The sequence below is a fragment of the Cibotium barometz genome, chromosome 7 (genome assembly GCF_041138505.1).
Source record: "Cibotium barometz isolate CiBa-2024 chromosome 7, ASM4113850v1, whole genome shotgun sequence".
NCBI classification, from domain to species: Eukaryota; Viridiplantae; Streptophyta; class Polypodiopsida; order Cyatheales; family Cibotiaceae; genus Cibotium; species Cibotium barometz.
Genome location: NC_141052.1, coordinates 52,755,753 through 52,773,967, shown reverse-complemented (window position 1 = coordinate 52,773,967; position 18,215 = coordinate 52,755,753). Strand labels below are relative to the sequence as shown.

General features: G+C 35.8%; 1 pseudogene; it reads right to left on the bottom strand.

Moving 5' to 3' along the window:
* Positions 1-261: 261 nt before the first annotated feature.
* The window catches only part of LOC147637169 (uncharacterized), a 40,883-nt pseudogene continuing 22,929 nt past the window's right edge, over positions 262-18,215 (bottom strand).

The window sequence follows — 18,215 nt, the reverse complement described above, 5'->3', positions numbered from 1 at the left end:
CTTCATTTTTGACATTGGTCATTTATAGTGTCATACTTATTGTTGAAGTATCCATAGGCCATGTATAAGCTCTTTATCTTCATAAATTTTCTTGGAAGAGGAGCAACTTCAATAAGGTACCACCACTTTTTATCAACCGGATTTGGTTGAAAAACGACCTTATATTTATATTTTGACCATACATATAAATTATATGTATATATAAAATGTATGCAAGAATAGCTAATTAATCATTATCAATATAACATCATTTATATATACCTATTCACAATGTTGTGCAAGAACGAATGTATCACGTAGATCAGTCCATAATTTTGTGGAGTCAACTTCCATGAAACCTGATCTATCTCAATGGAGAGTTGTACCTTGTCCTTCCATGATCACTTTAAACCATTGCACATCAAAGATGAACATGTAAAAGGTTAACCAAAAATCTATTTTTAGAATATCTTGAATCAAGCCAAAATATTCTATATCTGATATACATATGCTTGTGTCACTTACACTTGTTTGGCTTTGTTGCTCAAACTTTGCTGTCACTCCACAGTTAAATGTTGTACAATTTTTGTCTATCTGCTCCACTCAGAAATGTCGTCCGTATGATCGTAATGATCCAAATGATAAATACTACAAAGTAACACACACCAACGTGAGATAATAATCATCTTTATTTTTGCAAATAAAGAATGTAGTAATTATTTGCATTCATGAAAGAGTCATACAATAAATACAAGTAATGTAGTAATGATCATTAATTATATACCTTTTCACTGCAACCTCAAGAGAACTCCCATTTGAAGTCAGTGACTCTTTGACCCTCTTCTCGAGCCTTTGTTAAAGCATTGTCTAGCCATCTTAGGCTCATGAAAGGAGGCAAATCCTCCAATTCCTCAAGGTACTTGATATTTCATTGTCTATTTTGACTCCTAAAGGCTTGTCATGCATTTCTTCATTCCACCTTCACATCTTCATACTTTTGAAGCCACTTTTCCATGGCACGATGATTCAATAATAAAAACTTGTTGATCTTCTCTGCTAGTGTTGACTTCATTCTTTGGTCCTTTCCTTTACATTGAGGGACCTCACCAACTATCTTCTCATTATCCTTATTTGTCCACAATAGAGGAGGCATACCCTTGTCCTTTCGATCGAGGGTCTTGCTCTTGGCCGCACAAAACCTTTAAGAGTTTTCATGAATCTTTCCAAGAAAAACATCCAATGGCTATGTGCAGTACTTGCTATAGATACTTTGTCCACCACATGTACTAGTAGATGCACTTGGACTATTAGGATGCTTGTCAGAAAGTACATCTCAAGAAGACAAACTACTTTGATTGAGTTAAGCTTGGCTTGTTCGATGAAGAAATGGGAATCTCCTTCTGTGAAATCCATCGAACAAGGGATGACAACTTGTATATGGTTGAACGGAGGTCAAGAGTCGAGAAATCACGAATCGCCACCGTTAAAACAAACTACAAGAAACAAATTGTTATGTAAGAATTTTTTCACAAGCTCACATAAGAAAGTTATAGTAATCAAATATGTAGAATATCATCAAAGAATTAGAATTTACCTAGAGAAATTTGTGCTAGTCATGTGATTTAGACCACTGAGCTTGTCGTTCTTTGTAAATGCACTACGAAGGCAATGCATGCATCCTATAGGAATACGAAATGATGAAATAACCCCTTTCACACTTTTCTGTTCCTTTTTGTTGGTAAGGATCCAAGGGACCTTAGGTAATTCAATCATCCCATCTCCATGTACTCTTGCCCAATATCTTTCCATGATGTTGGCTTCCCTAAGGTCTTCACGTGCAGATATACTATCCTTTGCCCTTATGAGATGATCCCATATTAGACTCCCTACATTTTCAAATATGTGCATGGGATCTAAGAGGTGATTAATCAATAAATCATCCCAATATGGGAGGTTATGAAGAATAGAAAGCCTTTTAATACCAAATGGAAAATATGTACCCCTACCCTCCAACCATAGTGCTTTCCAATCGCTTGCTTTCATTGGCCTTGGTGGTTATTTAAGCAATCCTTCTCTTAAGTCATGATCTAGGGAGAAAGATTTTATGTCCTTGATATATCATTTTTAAGGCTTTTGATCTCCTTGCATTCAACATTGGTCCGCAAATAGGACAATCATGATATCCACTAGTCACAAGCCCTAAGAATCATTGAGAAAATTTCATTAGAACATACATTTGTATTAAGAAAACATATCTTTCTATTAAGAAAACATACATTATCTAAGCACTCTCCATAGCCAAGAAAGTCATGCATTGTCCACATTAAAATTCCCTTAATGTGTGCTTGACATTTATTTTAAGGCTTGCTCATGTCATAAATGGTCATTCGATCCCATAAAACTTGAAGCTTATCCACAAGTGGTCGTAAGAACACATCCATATTGTTAGCCTTGTACTTGCCAGGGACCAACAAGGCTAATAGAAGATGTCCTTTTTGATCCAAGGAGGAATATTATAATTTACCAAAACTACTGGTAAGATGTAGAGCGCAACCCGAATGGATTCACTCCATCCATAGTAGCAAGACCTAAATGCAAATTATGTGGTTCTCTCTTAAACTCCCGCCATCGATCCTCTATATGATTCCAAGTAACACAATTAGCATGAATGTGTAATACACCATCCGTGGAATGGTTATTTGAATTCCATGTCAATAGCTCAGAAATAGACTTGCACTTGAACATATGATGTTGATGAATGTGAGGGATTATTGGGAAAGTGTCTTAGTGTTTTTATTGGGGTAGTGGCTCCTTGTAGATCTTGTCGGTACCTATTTGAACCACACTTGGGACACTTATCTAGTTCTACACATTCATTTTGAAACAAGATGCAATCATTGGGACATGCATGGATGCAATTGTAGTCCATTCCTAAGCTCCGTAGTATTTTTTTAGCCTTGTCTCTCTTGAAGATGCATATTATTTCTCTCTGGTAAAATAGTCTCCTTTAATAGCCTACAAAGACATTTAACATCATGGTAAGAACACAGCATTGTTTCAAATTACTTAGAGAGAACGAAATACATACCTGAACAATTCAGTAACACTTTTATCACTCCACCCATAAATGGATTGTAGATTCAACAATGCAAGGAAGGTTTTAAGCTTTGATATTCAAGATCCATCATACAATAGAGTTCCGGCCTTTTGCTTTCAATGCTTTTTCAATTGGGTCAGTTTGTCCACCGTGGTCTTCAAATAGAGCGTCGATCATTTCGTCAATTTCTTGCGCATTATGTGCATATTGCGGTTCTTCTTCTATATTGGCATCTGCGTCACTTCCCTCATTATATTGTTGATCTAATATTTCAACATATTTATTAGGATGGGGTATATTTGTAGATGGTGTTGTTTTCTAGTGCGCCTTTGAGTTGTAGGCTATAAGATGTTGTACTCCATATCATTACCAGAGTCCTATAAAAGTAAAATTGAGGCTTAAGCACACACACGCACAATATAACATGAACACACACACGCATAAACACACACACACACACACACATGTGTACATACACACACATGCATGCATAAACATACATAAACATGCACAAAAACACGCATATTTATGAAAAACTCACAGATGAGCTCCACTATTTGATCTATGAGCACTGGATCAAATTGTCCATGATCTCGAACATGTCACAGTGTCATTTGTCGCTCCCTTCTCATGGTCCACTTACATTCATTACAAGAGCAAAGGATTCTTTGAGAAAGATAGGCATCACACCCAACCCGGGTGCTCTTCGCTAGATGATGAGGATGTGGGCATGATGAATTTGAAGAGTGAATGTGAAAGGGGCAAAGGGAGAGAGAGAGAGAGAGAGAGAGAGAGAGATTTGATGTTCAAAGTGTGAAAGGGCCAAAGGGAGAGAGAGAGAGAGAGATTTGATGTTCAAAGTGTGCATTTTCAAATGTCATCTTAATATGTACCATGACTTGTACCAAGTCGGTTACATTATTATGTGAAATTGTCAAGCATTGGTGTATTAGGGTCGGTATATGACTCAGTATTTAGGTTGGTATCTGAGTCGGTATTCGAGTCGGTAATACTGACTCTAATACCGCCGGTGCCATTACTACTGACTCTAATACTACCGATGCCATTACCAACTCTCCTTATAGACATTACCAAGGCTAATTCCAACTTTGATACCGACCCAAATACTGACACTAGAAAATTTTAAAAAACCCGCGCGGTGGTATAACATGTGTGGTATAGTGAGTTTTGGATTGTTTTGGAGATATGTGGTAAGCCACCCTTCTCCTCCTCCTCCTCCCCCCCCCCCCCTTCTCTCTCTCTCTCCCCTCCCTTTCTCTTTGTCTTTCCCTCTCCTTCTCTCTCTCTCCAACCTTCTCTTTGTTTTTCACTGTAGGTACTGATCTTTTTGGGCATATGTCCTTGTTTTCTTTGTTTTGCAAGTTTGGTGTTCTTTTGTATTTCCACTACCCAAAGGTAAGACTCTCTCCCTCTCTACCTCTCTCTCAACTCTAATCTCTTTTTGGTTTTGCTAATCTCTTTTTGTCTATAGTTTTTTAGGTTTTTGCTTTCTCCCACTTCCTCTCTTTCCACTCTCCAAAGGTAAGAGTCTCTCCCTCTTTATCTACTTTCCTTGGCATCTCTCTTCTCTACCTCTCTCTCCACTCTAGCTTTTTATGGCTATTGTTTTATATGTTTTGCTAAGCTTTTTATGGCTATGGTTTTATAGGTTTTTTCTTCCACTCTCCAAGGTATGCTCCAAACCCCTCTCTCTTTCTCTTATATTTTTTTCAAGTTCCTTATTTTTTGGGCATAGTCATAGCCATAGCCATAGCCATAGCCCATGTCCAAAACATAGAGGCATGGCTCTATGCAGCGAGTCATGATGATGACTATGGCCATGGGCATGCATGCATGCCCATGGCTCTATGCATGCATAGAGCCTAAGATGCATGCATGTCCATGGCTCTATGCATGCCCATAAAGCCTAAGAATGGAGTCATGACTATGGCCATGGGCATGTATGCATGTCCATGGCTCTATGCATGCATAGAGTCTAAGATGCATGCATAGATCAATCATGCATGTATAGAGAAATCATGCATGCATATGCCTCTATCCATGCATCTCAAGCTCTATGCATGGATAGAGGCATATGCATGCCTCTATCCATGCTAGAGCCTGAGATGCATGGATAGAGGCATATGCATGCATGTATGCATGCATGATTTCTCTACGCATGCATAGAGCCTAAGAATGGAGGCATGGATGCCCATGGCTGTATGCATGCATGCCCATGGCTCTATACATCCCCATAGAGCCTAATCATGTATCTAAGCCACAAGCATGCCTAGTAATCATGTGTGGTTTTGTCTAGGTCATATGGTTGTCCCTCTCACTGACGAGGAGTATCGGGCATTTATGGCCCACATGACTCCCAAGCAACGGCATAGAGCAGCTTCTAAGCTCAGAGTCTCTCTTTCCATATCCACTTCGCAAGCTTCCTCATGAAGTAGGTGCCTTTTTCCCATCATTGCTTTTGAATTTTAAATCAATAAAATTAGATATTTCATCTATCCTCTCTCCTTATTCAAAACTGGATCCAAAAAGTGAACTAAACTCACCAGCCAAAAATGGTCAAAAATTGACCAAACTGATCTAGAAAATTCTAGAATCAATTTGCTTGGTTAGAAGCTCACTTTTTCCTATAAATAGAAGCCTCCCCCTTTGTAGAAGCTTAATAGTGTTTTATGCATTGTTACTCTACTCCTCCCTAGAGCCAAAAACAGTGAATTTATTGATAATTCATTAGTTTTTGACCATTTCCTCTTCAAAAGAATCAGTGGCCACTCTTGTTGCAAACAAGAGTAGATCCCTCAAACCATCAAAGCCAAAGGAAAGCTCACAAAAATTCATGTAAGCTAGAAATCCTACTTTTTCTTTATTCCATTTAATGGTTTTCTAATTTTTGTTTTCTTTAAAATGAAAAATGATGTTATGCCTTGTTGGAAAGGCTTTCCCCCTCTCTTCATTCTTGAATTCAGCCTTTCTTTATCCTAGATATGTAATCAAATTATTAGAATTAAACTTTTCATATTGTTTCTTTTTAAAAAGTGGAATTTGATTAGTTTAGAATGCTTTAAACCATTTGGGATAATTTCTAAGTAACTTGAGAATGAAAAAAATTGAAAAAAGGTCAGCCATACAAAGGAAGTTATGGTAAAATTTTCTTAAATTTTGTGAAATACTAATTAGACATTAAAAATCTTTGGGAAAGCTTGATTTGAATAAAAATCATCATTTTGAAAGCTTCTCAAGCCTGAGAGAGGGGTTGAGAAGAAGAAAGTCATTGAGATAATTGAAAAAAACCCTCCAAGTTTGGCTTGATTCTTTAATTAGCAGTGAAGCCCCCAACCAATCAATTGGCCACCAAGAGGAGAAGAGAAATTTCCAAGAGTTGTTGGAGAGAGAGAGAGAAACTCCAAGTTCCCAAGAGAAGAGGAAAATTAAGAGATAATAGAAAATATACTTATTTTAAGATAATACTGGCATGGTATAGCTCAAAGATGAGAATACAAAGGAATGAGGGTCTATTAACCAAGTCCAACTGGGTTCTAGAAATTTTCAGCTTCAGTTTGACTCAATTTGGACAAGTCAGTTTGGCTCCCTTTTTGATCTAGTTTGCTCCAAGAGAGAGGAGAGATAAAAATATCACATTTTTTTGAATTAAAAAACCCAAGCACACGTGAAAAAGGTACCCACCTCAAGAGTCTCCGTCTCCTAACCAAGGTGTCAAAAATGCATTATTTCACCTAAATATCTCTTTTTTTTTAACTAATAAACCTTGTACTCAGTCAACTCTTCATCTTAAGTGAGCATTTACTCATTTTTGGGTATTTTTTTTATTCTTTGAATTATTTCTCATCCTAACACTTGTATTAATCCTATTGTTCCATTGGAACCTTAATTGGACCATAATCCAAAAATTCCTAAAAATGTAGACCCTTAGGCTAAGGTCCCTTATACACATTTTCAATTAATTCCTAATGCACGTTGGAAAGTTCATTTTGAACTTCTGATTCAGAGGAATCCATTTTCAACATTGAGAGAATTTTTGTATCCAAAAATATCTCAATTTTGAATTACCTTTCTCTAGACATTTTCTCTCTCTAGGCTAAAACAGGGTAAAACAAGATCTTTCTTCTATTTCAGAGAGGGGATGATTACAAGAATAGAAGGGGAGGTTCTTACACCATTACACCTCAAAAGTTGGAGGGAAAAATCTTACATCCTCCACTTAAAAAACATGAGATGTCCTCATCTCGCAAACTGGAGGATAATCTCTTTCTTCTTCTTCTTCTTCAATCACTTCCAGCGTTACTGCCTTGGAAGTGGACGGATGGTTTGGGAGCTTCTCTCTTTGATTTTCCTAATTCTTAGACTGAGGTCTTGCATTACTTTCCATTGAAATTAAGGGTTGGTTAGAGGGTCTACCTCTGGGATTTCCCTCATTTTGATAGAAAGGAACCTGATTACTCTGGAAGGAAGGAGCTGGAGTCTAGAATCTTGGTCCCTGACTTTTATCCAAAAGGAGTTGGGCAATCCATACTGCGATGTTCGTATCCTTGACAATTATAGCATTTAACTTCTTTGTTCAAGGGTGGAACTCCTAAAGTTGAATTCCAGGGGATTGTGTTATGGGAAAAAGACCTTTCTTCCATTATGGAACTTCCCATATCTTGAGTTTGACCTTCTTGTCTCTTAGGCGTTGGAAAGTTGGAATCACCTTCCAGAGCTAGAAATCTTTTGAAAGATGATGGTGCTGGCTTTGGTGAGACCTTGAGACAACAAAGGCCTTGGTGAAATCCTTCGCCATCCATACGGCTTCAGCCATAGAAACTAGCTTGGCGTTCTTCACTAGGGTATTCAAGGGTTCGTTCATTCCCCGAATGAACCTAGCCATCAGCTATTCTTCGGTGGCGAGTACTTGAGGAGGAGAGCAAATGCCTAATGATACACTTTAATAGTTCTGCTCCCCTGGGTTAACTCGAAGAATTTGTTCATCTTGGTTTCCAAAAAGCCGGGAGGACATAATCTCTTCCTTAGGTAAATCTTGAGATCATTCCATGTCTGGGTGTTTCGATCTAGACGGTTTGTCTCGCAGTGGTTTCTCCATGCCACTCTGGCTGTTTCTACTATCTTCAGCCTTGCAAGATCCATTTTACTCTTCTCATTGTACCCAGTGACATCGAAGTATTCTTCCATTGCTTCGATCCACTTCTCCATAGCCTTGCCCAAGTTTTCCCCTTCACCCTTGAAATTTCACCCTTGAAAGGTCTAGGCTACGATCTATGAAGAGTTTTACGAACATCTGGGTTGAGCTCTTCCTCATCGAGTTGGGGGTTAAAATTCCTACCACAACGACCTCGATCCATGATCCTATCAATACGATAATTCTTGTTAAGTCTCTTTTTTCCATATTAACCAAGATGCTCAGGTGAAATAACCACTTTATTTATAATTCGAATCCGACTTTAGATCCAACTGATTCTGGGGCTCTTTATAGTTTGGTTAGCTCCCCACAAAATCCTGGGATAAAGATCTACAAGAAGAACATATAGAACTCATTACCAGAGAATAATTCATTCATATTCTTAACACAATAATGTCCCATCAGACCGAAAATTCCATCTGAACATTCCCCAAGAAAATTTCAGTTATGTAGGTTCTCAATTTGTCATTCCTTGATTAGATCCACTGGGTCAAAGGTCAAACAACAACAATCTGTCAGCATAATCCCCACTAATCTCATAGTGATCTGTTGAAAGTCATAATCCTCTTTGAGTTACTAATATCATCACTGGGATTCATCCCATTCATCCTCATTGTGGCTTTATTCAACTTATCTTCTTTCAACCAGAATTCAGAAATCATCATCTTTCAATTAGAATCCAAATCAATTCATCAATTCTCAACCAGAATTCCAAAATCATATCAACCAGCATTCGAATTCATCATCTAGATAGCATTTTTGCTTATAATATCAAGGTCTTAGATTTACTCATATATATTGCCAGTAAAGAGCTACAGTTATACACACGGTATATACGGGTAATCACGGTCCTTGGAACTATAAGGTAAATACCATCATATCTAGGCCTCAAGAGCAAGTCAGGGATTCCACACAATTGCGGTACTTCCTTCTGAAGACCCAATTTTTAATTTATGAATCTTTATTCTGAATATCAATTTGTATGAACTTCATCAAACAATTATAATCTTTTACTGGTACTTTATAAAATTTTGACATTTCTTGCTTCTCGGTTGATCCACTTTAGCCAATTCCCTCTGATACCAGCTCAAAGATCCCTGCCCCCACTGCACATCGACGAATTCAGGGGTGCTAGCAAAGTGAAAGTAGCACTTCTTATGTAGGGCAGAGTCTCCCACTTGGGGCCTTGCCCACGAATATCCGGACAAGAGACTAACCCCTCGGTTCTTCCATTACTGAACCCGGAAAAACTTACCTCGCCCGGAAGACACAGACGATTCCACCAAGAAAATCATCTAATGCGAGAATTAATCTAACGAGTCAAGGTCTTAACTAACCAAACTGATTCGATCGAACCCGTAAGTCACATGGTCAGATCAAGGAAGAGACTTGCACTTGGATCATAGAGACCAACACTTTTTTCCTCATCAAGAGGCATAATGAACCTTACTAGAATTTTATAGTAAAAACTCAGAAAGAGCATTTACATATTGTGTTTTCATTCTTTAAGCTTCATTAATGAGGATTAAATCTAAACTTTCGTTTTTTTATTGGATCTTTGATCCTCCCAAGGATTCTAGATTTCCTTTTCTGATTAAGAATTATCCAAGTTTTCTCGATGGATATTTTCATATTCTTTCTCAAATTTCTCGAATAAGATATATTCAATATTCTTCTTTTTGTGAATAAAAGATTAATGGGATTTACAAAAATCAATTTTTATTATAAAAGTGTTATTTTCATTAGAATTAATTTCTATGCATAGAAAGATGCATATTGGAGATTTTTTTAATTCTAAAAGTGTTAATTTCATCAAATTTGATTTTCATGCATAAATAGATGCATAAAAGAATTTTTTATTATTATAAAAGTGTTAATTTCATCAAAATTAATTTTTAAGCATAAATAGATGCATAAAAGAATTTTTTTTATTATAAAAGTGTTACTTTCATCAAAATTGATTTTTATGCATAAATAGATGCATAAAAGAATTTTTTTATTATAAAAGTGTTACTTTCATCAAAATTGATTTTTATGCATAAATAGATGCATAAAAGAATTTTCTTTATTATAAAAGTGTTACTTTCATCAAAATTGATTTTTATGCCTAAATAGATGCATAAAAGATTTTTTTTAATTATAAAAGTGTTACTTTCATCAAAATTGATTTTTATGCATAAATAGATGCATAAAAGAATGTTTTTTATTATAAAAGTGTTACTTTCATCAAAATTGATTTTTATGCATAAATAGATGCATAAAAGGATTTTCTTTTATATAAAAGTATTATTTCCATAGAAGTTGGATTTTATGCATAAATAGATGCATACATAATTTTTATATCAAAATAAGAGTTCTCTTTAATCCTATGTTTAAATCCCATGAATATTGGTAAATGAATAAGTAAATGCTCTGTGAGAGAAAATTCTACCGTTTTATATTCGCTAGGATGATAATGAGAAAACTCAGAAAAACTATCAAAGTCAGAATTTTAGATAAATGATTAATTTATTCCTCATAGGAATTTGCGATTAGTTTTGAATTCAGTTAAGCAAATACTCAATGAATGAAATTTAGTAAAGTAGTAATTGAAATATTACCCTTCGGGAAAGATAGTTCAGGGAGAACCTTTCCAGACTCAAACCCTGAATCAGACTATGACGAAGACATAACTCCTTCGTCATTTTCAAGAAAAGACAATGTGACCAATTCACAAAAATTCACTCTAATCACCCACCGAATCTAAAATCAAGTTAAGAGCCTTTGATTCGGATCTGAGGATCAAGGTTACAGAATTCATGAAATTCTGTTGGAATTCAGACTTGCGATCTAGAAGTATTGGGATACGGATTTAAGATTTACTCATTGTATTCAAAAGAAACTCAAAACTCAAAACTTACATAGAAACCATGTTTTCTTAAAGGACTGTCTTATGCCAGAATAGTGGAGGAAGCATTTGGTATATGTATTTTTCTAAGGGAAGTTCGGTTGCAACAGCTAGCGAGGAGTGTTCAAAGGACGGCTCACGCGGTAAAAACTTGCCCAGGTCTTGACCAACCTTGGTATGGTGAAAAATGGTGTGCTCCCGGTACGATGGGCGAGGGCCAACGAAGCGGTCCCTGAGTGAAGTGCCAACACACCTAAGGAGGATCCTAGAGGGTTCTGACTAGGCGATGCACGGGCTCGCGGTGCTTAGAACACCCATGCGTATGTCGTGGAAGATATATATTATATGATGGACTAATGTTTATTGTAATCTGTTATTACTGGATCTCGTTGCTGCTGACCAGCTGGTCTCAACGGAGAGTCCAGAGTGATACTATTTTTTTTGTGAGAAACAAGGATTGAATGGAAATTTTGAGTTATGACATGTGTAACCAATAATTGTTTGTCAATGGATTGTTTTATAAGATAAAGTCTAAAGAGGAGTGTGTGCGTATGTGTATTCTAAAGCAAAAGTTAAGAAAGGCATTGGGTGGGTGAGTACTTGTCTAGTTCTACCAATTCCAGTGGTTGGGGCGGTGGCTAACCCATGGGCCAGATAGGCTGGAATCAGTAGAGTTTTAATAATAAAATTGAATAATAGGAATACGTTTACAACTAAATAAAAGCCTAAAGACTTATCTAATTAATAGATCAACGGCGGCTGTGCTCGATTCAATTAGGAAAAAAGTGTTGATCCCTTCAAGTTAAGTTTGTAATAGTTTCCCTTCTATCTGGTTTATTTAGATGAAGGTTAGTTCAGTGTATCTTGACTTTGTTAGAAAAATTCATTAAAAAAATAAAAATGGTGAAATTGTCCCCGTTTTTCGGGCATGGAAAATTTTCCCGGTTTCGGTTTTCGGAATGACCACCAGCTTAGTCTTGTGCCCAGACATTTGAGGGGGAGGCCCCGAGTGGGAAACCTTGCCCCGCGCATGAGGGAGCTGCTTCCGCTCTGCCTTGTAATTTTTTGTTGAACTTTTCAAGTTGTTTTCGTAGGTGTGCATTCTCACTCTCTAATGTGATTATTGATTTCTCGAACTGCCAAAATTTCATTCTTATCTTTAATAGTGTCCTGCATCTTACGAATAGTCTGCTTCTGCAAATGATCAAACTCTTTTTGTAACCCAGCACAAACTTTTCAAGTTGTTTTCGTAGGTGTGCATTCTCACTCTCTAATGTGATTATTGATTTCTTGAACTGCCAAAATTTCATTCTTCTCTTTAATAGTGTCCTGCATCTTACGAATAGTCTGTTGCAAATGATCAAACTCTTTTTGTAACCCAGCACAAACTTTTGCTTTGTCCTCATTTGAAGCTTGCAAAGCTGTTGTGATCGATGCCAAGTAAAAATTCGCACCTTCAAGCATTTTTATTCTGGCATCTCTATCACTCAAATGTCTTTCAAAGATACTTTGACATTGGCCAAACAATCTTTTGCAATATCCAAGCAATCCATTTTCACCCTCACACACAAACTTGAAGAAACTTGTCAACCCAAAGAATGATGGAGATTGAGAGGAGGTTGGATCTGGTGGGTAAATACTACCATCCAACCATATGTCCATATTTTTCTTTCCTTCATTTCGAAGCTTAGTAATGTGGGCTTCGCATGCTGGCCTAGACCAATTTCTCTTACAGCAGGGAGCATAATCGGCTTCTACTTGGAAGTGGATGTCCACCTTTTTCTTCTTTTGTTTCACAGGTTCCATTGCATTGTTCTGTGCTTTAACAACACCAAAAAGCATCATGAACTTACACTTTAACCAAAAGAAACAAAAGATATTACACTTATCTCCCGTGAAGAAGATTGCTTCATTAAAACCAAAAGACAACATCACTAAATAATACCTCCTTGTCCATCAAACAAACTTGTTGGTATCCTAGATGCACCAAAATGTACAGAATACTTGTAAGCATAACCCTCACTTGAAAAAGGTAAGAAATGGGATTGTTATTCATGCACAAGCAGGTATAGCGCATGAAGAACAAATACTTTTCCATCCTTTTTCAAAACTTGCCGCCTTGAGAAGAAGAGAAAATCAAAAACCTCCCGCTCAAAACAATTCGGATTTGGAGTGGTTGTGGTTGTGGAGTCGGGAAGACAATGAGGGAGACAATGCAAGATGATGGGTTGCAGGGACGAAGTTCGGTTCAAGTTTGGTAAGCAAAATTGGCTTGGTTACATTCAAAAGTGTAATGAAGAAAGAGAGTGGTGTCTTTTTTTAATAAAATAAGGCACCATAGTGGGAATAAAAAACTATACTTAAGAGGCATTGTTTTGAATTAAAAAACTATACTTAAGAGGCATTGTTTTGAGTTAAAAAACACCCTACATGTCAGTTAATGGAATAAAGAACTCAAAAATGACGCATGTACCCTCCAATATTATATGTGGGTTTATTGGCTTGCTTTGTCCACATCACCATCCCAAGGGATCTCTTACAAGGCCCCTTTTTGAGTCCAAATTTTCCCTAATGGCATTCATGGCTTCCATAGCCTTCTTTACACCAGGTGTTCTCATAGCTGGTATCCCAAGATCCTATCAAGGCTCATCTCTGAGCCACTAGACTCTCCATCAACATGAGAATGCCCTGCATAAATGTCAGGCATACTAAGGGGCTCAACCACTTTCTCTTTACCTTTATGTGATGTACTAATCACATTTGCAGGATTGGTATTATGACGCAACCTACCACTCCATGATGGTCTATCAACTCAACCAGTAGATGAGGACTCTCCTGGTCCACTCAAAGACTGTGATTGCTGACTTGCATTCTGTGCAATCACATTTCCACTCACATCAGTCCAATAGCTTCTTTTTCAGCAGCATACCAGCTACTTATCTCATAAAAAACAACATCCCTGCTTACCCTCAACTCACATGTAGCAGGATTATAACACCTGTATCCCTTTTGCTCAAGGGAATACCCAATAAACACACATTTTTTAGCTTTTGGATCTAGCTTAGTTCTCAGCTCATCTGGCACATGCACATATGCAATGCATCCAAAGACTTTCAGATGAGACAAATCAGGTTTTTTGCCAGTAAACCTCTCCTCTGGAGTTACATCATGTATGGCTGCAGTTGGAGTCTTGTTCATGATGTAAACTACTGTAAAAACAGCCTCAGTCCAATAGCTATGCGATATGTTTTTCTCTCCCATCAATGCTCACGCAATCTCAGCAATGTGCCTGTTTTTCCGCTCATCAAAGCAACTCCATTTTGCTGCGGATTGTATCTGCATGTAAAATGTCTCCTCTGAATACCATTCTTCTTCAAAAATTCAGAGAACTCATTGGAGAAGTACTCTCCCCCTCCATCTGACCTTAGACACTTTACATGTTTCCTTGGTTGCTTTTTAACCATAACTCTGAAATTCTGAAAATGAGTGAACACCTCATTTTTCTCCTTCATGAAGTATACCCACACTTTCCTTGTGTGGTCATCAATAAATGTCACATATAATACTTGCAGCCTCCCATAGACATGGTCTTCGTAGGACCTCATACATCTGAATGCACAACATCTAGTGCATTTCTGCTCACATTTTTGTCACGTGGAAATACATGCTTTGTTTGCTTTCCAAATTGGCATGCTTCACATATTTTCTGCATACCTTCAACTTTCAACTTTGGCAGCCCTGTCACAATTCCTTTAGTCTGCATAGACTTCATTCTCTGCACATTCACATGTCCAATTCTTTTATGCCAAATGTCTGTGCCTGCAACAATTCCTGAACCATTTGCAAACATCGCAGCACTCACTTCAGGCATGTTTACATTCAATGTAAACATTCTGCCCACTCTGTTACCTCTTTTGCAACCAACTTGCACTTGTCTTTAAAGTCTTCCTCCACATAACAACCATCAGGGTTAAACCGAACCTGCAAACCCTACTCAATCATCTGGCCAACTAAAACCAGATTCTTTGTTTTGTTCGGAACATGATGAAGTATATCTGCAAGGTACTTCACTTTGCCATCCTTAATTTCAAAGAGGAGTTTTAGATAAGTTTATTTTATGCATGAGAAATATTTAAATGATAAAAGAGGAATTTCCATGATATTTGAAATTCAATCATTTAAATAATAAAAGTAAAATTATTAGCATATTGAAATTAATGGATATTTTATTTTAGAATCCAAGGTAATGCAAGACCTCCACCTCATAATAGAGGAAGTCAAAGAGAGTTGTTCCCAAATCGGCCGTCCACTTCCAAGGCAGTAACGCTGGAAGTGATTGAAGAAGAAGAAGAAGATGATAAAAGAGATCATACTCCACCTGCGAGATGAGGACATCTCGCGTTTTTTAAGTGGGGTAGAATGTAAGATTCCTCCCTAACCTCTCAGGATGTCCAGTATCTTTCCCTATAGTCAAATCCCTCTTCAAAAATATAAAAGATCTTGTTTCTACTAGTTTTGGCCTAGAGAGAGAAAATCTTCTAGAGAGTGGTAATTTAGTTTTTAAATATTTTTGGATGGAAAAATATCTCTTCTTATTAAAATAAGCTCCCCCAAAACAGAAGTTCAAAAAGATTTTCAGAAGGTGCATTAGAAATCAAGTATAATCTGTTCAAGAGGCCTTATCTTGAGAGTCAAGATTTTTTCGAAATTTTAAATTAAGGTTCCTATGGGCCAATAAGATTCATCCAAATGTGTGGAGGAGATAAATGGAAGAAATAAAGAAAATTCTCCCAAAAATGAGTAAATACTCACATAAGATGAAGAGTTGACTAAGGACAAGGTTATTAGTTTAAAAAGAGAGATATTTAGAAGAAATGATGCATTTTTGACACCTCAGTATAGGGGAATTCCCCTCATGAAGGAGGTGCCTATTTCACTTGTGTGGGAGAGTTTTAAACTCCCAAATAATGAGATATTTTTATCTCTCCTCTCTCCTGTTTCAACTAGATCCAAAAAGTAAGCTAAACTGACCTAAAAATGGTCAAAAATTGACCAAACTGATCTGGAAAATTCTAGAATCAGTTTGCTTGGTTAGAGGCTCTCTTTTTCCTATAAATAGAAGCCTCCCCCTTTGTTGAAGCTTAATAGTGTTTTTTGCAATGTTACGCTGCTTCTCCCAAGAGCCAAAAACTGTGAATTTACTTATAATTCATTAGTTTTTGACCGTCCCTCTTCTAAAGATTGGTAGCCACTCTTGTTTCAAACAAGAGTAGATCCCTCAAACCATCAAGCCAAAGGAAAGCTCTCAAATTTTCCTTGTAAGTTAGAGATTCTTCTCTTTTCTATTTCATTTTATGGTTTTTTAGTATTTTTGTCTTCTCTAAAATGATTATGATGTTATGCCACATTGAAAAAAGGCATTCCCCTCTCTTCTTTAGTAAATCTAACCATTCTTTAATGATTAATGAATAAAATCAAGTTTTTCATAATGTTTCGCTTTGACAAGTAGAAAATGTTTACATTAGAATGATTTCAATACTCTTGGTGAACTTCCAATTAATTTTAGAGAATTAAAAAATTACAAAATGATCAACCATACAAAGGAGGTTATGGCAAAATTTTCTAAAATTGTGAAAAAAAAGTTTTATTTTTTTTAATTCAAAAAGAGTAATTCCCATCGTATATGTATTCTTAAAGTGTTAATTTTCATCCTAGGTATAAGAAAATGCATACTAAAAATATTTTATTAAAAAAGTGTTACTTTCTTTAGAATTAAATTCTACGCATAGAAGAAAGTATATTGAAATTGTTATTTTGATTATAAAAGTGTTTTTTTTATCATAAATGATTTGTATGCATAAATCTATGCATAAAAGATATTTTTTTATATTAAAAGTGTGATTTTTATCATAAATAATTTTTATGCATAAATAAATACATAAAATAAATTCTTTTATATTAAAAGAGTGATTGTCATCATAAATGATTTGTATGCATAAACATATGCATAAAAGATATTTTTTCATATTAAAAGTGTGATTTTCATCTCATAAATGATTTTTATGCATAAATAGATGCATAAAAGAAATTCTTTTATATTAAAAGAGTGATTTTCATCATAAATGATTTGTATGCATAAACATATGCATAAAAGATATTTTTTATATTAAAAGTGTGATTTTCATCATAAATGGATTTTATGCATAAATTAGATGCATAAGAGAAATTCTTTTATTCTAAAAGTGTAATTCCTACTAAATTGGATTTATGCATGGAAAGATGCATAAAGAATTTATTTTAATACAAAAGTGTTATTCTCATCAATTTTGATTTTATGCATAAATAGATGCATAAAGAATTTTATTTTTAATTCAAAAAGAGTTATTTTCATCAATTTTGATTTTATGCATAGAAAGATGCATAAAGAATTTTATTTTTAATTCAAAAGAGTTATTTTGATTTTATGCATAGAAAGATGTATAAAAGATTTATTTCTACTTCAAAAGTATTATTTTCATTGAAATTAAATTTATGCATGGTAAAATGCATATAAGATTTATTTTTATTTTGAAAGTGTTATTCTCATTAAAATGGAATTTATGCATAGTAAAATGCACAAAAGGTTTATTTTTAATTCAAAAGTGTTATTTTCCTTAAAATTGAACTTATGCCTAAATAGATGCATAAAAGGATTTTTAAAGTGTTATTCCTACTAAAGTTATCTTTATGTCTAATTAGATGCGTAAAGAATCTTTATATCAAAAAATTAGAATTCTCTTACATTCTATAAATAGATGTGATGAGATGTGATAAGAATCAGATTGATGTAGTGGATGTATGAATGTGGATGTGGATGTATGAATGTGGATGTGGATGTATGAATATGGATGTGTATGTATGAATGTAGATGTGGATGTGGATGTATGAATATGGATGTGTATGTATGAATGTAGATGTGGATGTGGATGTATGAATGTGAATGTGGATGTATGAATATAGATGTGTATGTATGAATGTAGATATGGATGTGGATGTATGGA